Raw genomic sequence first — 6,163 nt, forward strand, 5'->3', positions numbered from 1 at the left:
CCTGAGCGCCCCGTATATGGTTGATTTTTAGGATATCCCATAGCCCAAAGGGGACTCATCTAGCTGATGGTGTTGATGTTTGACACACATCATGGCAGGGCTCACATTGCTTGACCTAATGGGAAGTTCCCATGACGTTAATGTGTGAAATGTACTCCAACTATTAGCTGCATCTTAACAATAGCACAAAACTTTAGGCCCGTAAGTGATTTATGTGAGCCACACCAAGTGAAATTATTTCGACGGTGGGTGTTCCCTTCATTATTTCCGCTTATATGGCCTAGTTGAATTATTACTGTGGCTGATTTTTAAGCCCTATTAGCAAATTCTTATCACACGCCTTATGATTGGAGTGGATTTCACGTACATGCCAAGTTGGGATCATCCCATCCCACGCTAGGCAGGACCGGGAATGGCTTCGATGGGATCCTCGGATCCACCGAGGTAGGTGGGATCCCTGATGGTGGGGCTCACTGTGATGTATTTTTCTAATATTCATGCCATTCATTTGTTTTAAAAACTCATTTTAGGACATGATCCAAAAATTGAAGCAGGTCTAAATCTCAGGTGGGCCATATCAAGGGAAACAATTTGGAGCGTAAGTTTTGCTCTGTACAATATTTCCCATTTGCAGTCCACCTGAATTACGGTTGGGGCTGGTTTTTATAGCCCTAGATCTAAAGTTAAGTCACTCACTTGATAGTTGGAGTGAATTTCCGAAATATACAAGTAAACTCGCGCTGGACCACCCCTTACCCGGTGAAATATAAAGGGCTTTTACGCAATGGGATAAGAATTGATTATGCAGTGAGTGAGGAATTCACGATTATTTAAGTGGTGATGAAGACTCAATGGGCCCCACCTTGATGTATGTTATTTACCCGTGCCATTGATCCATTTTTTCATATCATTTTAGGGAATGAGCCCAAAACTTGAGCATATCCAAAGCTCAACTGGACCACACCATAAAAAACAGTGAGGATAATGATGTCCACTGTTGAAACCTTCCTAGGGCCCACAATGATGTTTATCTATCATCCAACTGGTTAATAAGGTCACGCAGCTCTAAATGAATGGAAAACACAAATATCAGCTTGATCCAATATTTTTATGGCCCCACAGAAGTTTTGAACGGTAGGCAGTCAATTCATATGGTTGATGTGGTCTGATTCAGTACAGCTTTAGATATACTTCAAGTTTGGTTGCATGTCCAAAAATGATCCGGCAAGACGGATGAACAGTGTGGATAGAGCATACACATCATAGTGGGTCCCATAGAGTCTTCACAATGGTAAAGGGTGGTGCGCGCCTTACCGTACAACCTGCAAACCGAGCCTAACATGTGTGCGTATGTTTGGACCATACATTAATGTGAAGCCCACGTAAATCACGGATAGGACTGATTATTAACCCCCTAAACTAAATATGAGATTTTTCATCTGTTGGATGAAGCGTATTACACATGCATATCACGGTGAGGGCCACCTGTTCCGGTCAACAAACCACACGGTAAATTGCTTATTTACCGACTAGTGCGCAGGAAACCGTAGGAGATATATATATATATATATATATATATATATATATATATATATATATATATATATATATATATATATAATCACCGACAGCCGCTCATGAAAAGTATAGAAACCTTAATTTATGGTCAGCAATGGGTTTTTTTTTTTCGACGTCCCTTCTACGTCCATCAGTAATAACGTCCACCTCTGAAACCTGCACAGGGCAGTAGGTGATGCTTATTTGTCATCCAACTGTTGATTACGTAACAGTGGGTCATACAGTCCTCACACCGGTTAAGTAAAGGTGTCCCCACAAACCACGCCCGGGAAATAGGTGCATGCGGATTTGCCGTCCATTCATTTTGAGAGCTCAATTTACGATTACAAAAAATTAAATAAAAATAAATAAATAATCCAAAACTCAAGTGGCGGGAGAAAAAACATCTGCCATTGAAACCTTCCTTGCTCTATTTTAATGTTTATATGCCATCCAACCCATTTATAAAGCCATTTATGCTAGGATGAACTTAAAACACAGCAAACTTAGCCTATGTAAAACTTTTGTAGCTATACGAATATTTCAATGGTAGGCATTGAATCCTCACTGTTTCCTCTTATGTGACCCACTTGAGTTTTGGATCCACTTCATTTTTAATCGCATGTCCTAAAATGAGTTTGCAAAACGGATAAATAGGTTGGATTTCTTACAAACATCACGTTGGCCCATCTAATATAGCAGCGCAGTAACTTCTCGATAAAAGGCTTTTCCCACCCGGAAGCGGATTGCCTACTGAGTAAACTGTGGGGCCCACTATCATTCAAGCATTGTATCAACTCCGTCCATCCGTTTTATCATATAAAGTTAGGGCTTTACACCAAAGATTATGCATATCCAAAGCTCAAAGTGGACTACTCCACCGGAAACAATTTGAATTGAAGTCTACCGTTGAAAAGTTCTTGGAGGCCAAAGAAGTTTTAGACCAAGCTGATTTTTTTTTATTTTTTTTTGTTTTTCCATTCATCCATGGATGTGTGATCGTATGAACAGTTTGGATGACAAATAAACATCACTGGGGGCCTTAGAAAGGTTTCAACAGTGGAAATCAATAGTTCTAATGTTTCCTGTGGTATGGTCTACTTGATCTTTTGATATTCTACAATTTTGGGATCAGCACCTAAAATAATATTGAAAAATGGATGGACAGAGTAGATAAACCACATGAATTTACAGTGGGCCGAACAGAGTTTACTCAGTACCATAAGAGCGTACTGAGTAACTCAGTACGCAGTCCGATTTCACGCTGGAGACTGTGTGGCCCACCTAAGTCGGTCAGGTAAACGTGATCAGGAAAACCGCATCCGGTAGCAAGCCGGGTCCCACATGCAGCTCCCATTTCTTTGTAATTATATTCCACCAGCTATCATGGAAGCGGGCAGCTCCCATTTCTTTGTAAGTATATTCCACCAGCTGTGATGGTAGTTGAGTTGGTGATTCCCTGACCGTGAGGCCCACCTTGATGTATGCGTGGTATATGCAGGCCGTCCATAGCTTTTCAGCTCATTATAATTCCAAAAATGAAGTGGATCCAAATCTTAAGTGGACCACACCACAGGAAACAGTGGTCATTGAACACCCACGGCCATCCAATCTGTAGATAAGGTCACGGAGACCTGGATAAAGGTTAAAAAAACAAATATCAGCTTAGTTCAAAACTTTTATGGCCTATGAGAAAATTTTAGTCAATGATCACTACTTTCTATGGGCATGGCAGATTGAGATTTGGATATGCTTTTGGTCGGCGACTATACCTTAAAATGAGTTGGAAAAATGGATGTACAGCATGGATACAAAAGACATGCACAAAGGTGGGCCTCAAAGTCAGGGAAACACTCATTATAAGTAGAGTTGTACACAAACGGTGTTAAATTGAGTTTTAGCCAAGTTCCGTTTGACATATTTACCTAACACTCTCGGATAGAGCTTCACACGACCTGAGCTTCGAGCCTATTCCTGCTGTTTGGTCATGATTTATTTCAAATTATACGAGCTTGAGCTTGGTTCGGTTTGGTCTAAATATTCGAGCAAATCTAAGCCGAACCGAATCAAGTTCAAACAAAGGTCCGCTCATTTTTTTTTGTTTAAATAAGCAAATATATATATATATATATATATATATATATATATATAGAGAGAGAGAGAGAGAGAGAGAGAGAGAGAGAGAGAGAGAGAGAGAGAGAGAGCTGAAACTTTTGTCCTCCAGCAAGTTTGGATCTTATATTGTGGTGCACGGAGGTTTGGATCTTCCTTATTTTTGGTCTCATACCGTAAAATGAGCTGAAATTTTTGATAGATGCATGAATAAAACATATATATCATGGTGGGGCCCACCAAGCTTTGACACCAGCTACGTGGTGTGTGTTGAGATCAATAGTCAATTTGAATACTGCTTTAGTGTACTAAGTAAACTTTGTGGGCCCCTACGGTCATGTATATGCATTATCCAAGTCATCCATCTATTTTTACATATCATTTTAGGACACGATCCAAAACTGAATCATATCCAAAGCTCAAGTGGACCAAACCGTAGGAAACGGTGTGTACTCATGTATATATGTTATGTATTATCTATGTCGTCATGTATATATATTATCAATGCCGTCTATTTGTTTTTACATATCGTTTTAGGACATGATCCCAAAATTGAATTATATCCAATGCTCAAGTGGATTACACCACAGGAAATAGTATGCCGAATCAAATTGAGTTAAATCAAGCCGAGCTAAGCCGGTACTGCCCTGGTTTGAGTTGGTTTTTTATTTTTATTTTTATTTTTATTTTTAATTTTTAATTTTATTTTTAAATGAGCTTAAATCCAAGGCTTGGTTTGGTTTGAACTTCTATTAGAACCCATCTAAGCTGATCCTTTTCAAAGCAATCCAAGCCCAGCTTTCAAGCTGGCTTGGTTTGTGTCCAGCTCTAAATTATTGATTGGGATTTTGACCGTACTAATATTGAGGTATGGTAAAAATCTCTAAATGGATGGAAAGTTTCAAATATTCTTAGGGATGTCATCTCATAGTTTTTTAAAAAAATTTTGGACTAAATTGCCCTTATCCTTGGAACTTGGTGTCTGTATGGAGCTTCTTTTTCTTCTTTCTTTACAATTTTTCTAGGGCTTCTACTTCCATTTAAAAAATGTTTTCTAATGACCCACCATCACTCTTTTCAGCTGCATTTTCCTACGTATGTTCACCGCTAATAACTTCTTCAGCACATGGGCAAGCCACTGATACGTGGAAGATATATTAAATATATTCTTTATTTTATTATTTTAGAATAGTATTTTCTTACAAATAGAAGCCACTTTTGGTTGTGGATAAAGAGGGGTGGTGGGGGTTATTGTTGTCATGAGGAGAAGTGATTGTTAAGATTTAAGGTAGATAAGGATGGTTGTGGTTATCATGTGTAAGATAATGAAGAAAACAAAAATTGAATTTTGTAATGCATTACCTTAAAATGCAATGAACATGTATCATTTTTTTAAGGGTTCTTGTGTTAAGGGTTTGGGTTGTGGTTCTTATGTGTTAAGGGTCATGGTTGTCATGTATTAAGAATTTGAGTCATGGTTGTCATGATTTAAGGGTTGACGTTGTCATGTGAAGGGTCGACATTGTTATGTACTAAGAGTCAAGGTCATCATGTTACAAGGTTCGAGGTTGTCATGTGAAGGGTCAACATTGTCATGCACTAAGGGTCAAGGTCATATGTTATAAGGATCAGGGTCGTGGTTGTAATATGTTAAGGGTTGAGTTCATGGTTGTAATGTGTTAAGGGTCGATGTTGTCATGCTATACAGGTCGAGGTCATGATTATAATGTGGTAAGTGTCGAGGTTATCATGTATTAAGGGTATAACTAGGTTGTCATGTGAATGGTCGATATTGTCACGTGCTAAGGGTCGAGGTTGTCATGTTATAAGGGTCGAGGTCGTGGTTATAATGTGGTAAGGGCCAGGGTCATGGTTGTAATGTGGTAAGGTTCGAGGTTATCATAAAAGTGTCGACATTGTTATGTGCCACGGGTCGAGATTGTCATGTTATAATGGTCGGAGTCGTGGTTGTAATGTGGTAAGTGTTGAGGTCATAATGTTATAAGGGTCGGTCGTGGTTGTAATATGTTAAGGGTCGATGTTATAATGTTATAAGGGTCGGGGTCATGGTTATAATGTATTAAGGGTCTAGATTATCATGTGTTAAGGGTTGTGGGTCCTGTCGTGGGTTATGTATTGAATGAATCCATTTCGTCCATTGGATTTAAAATTTAATTTAACGTCATGGGTTAAAAAATGAGTTACATCAAAAAATTTTATGGTCCTTAAAAATTAAGTTTTCAATGGTAGGTTTTCAATTTCACTGCTTTCTATGGCGTGGTCCACATGAGTCTTTGATATCCCTTATTTTTAGACTCATGTCTTAAAATGATCTTTCAAAATGAATGGATGGGGTAGATAAAATATATACATCACAGTGCACCTCAAAGGACCATCCATCTCTAGATAGGTCCGGTTACCTATCGGGGTCATGTGGCATTACATTGAAGGGAATGTAGAAAGAAAAGCTTTTTGAAGTACTATTGTAAGCTAT

Source organism: Magnolia sinica, chromosome 9 (genome assembly GCF_029962835.1).
Source record: "Magnolia sinica isolate HGM2019 chromosome 9, MsV1, whole genome shotgun sequence".
Classification (NCBI taxonomy): Eukaryota; Viridiplantae; Streptophyta; class Magnoliopsida; order Magnoliales; family Magnoliaceae; genus Magnolia; species Magnolia sinica.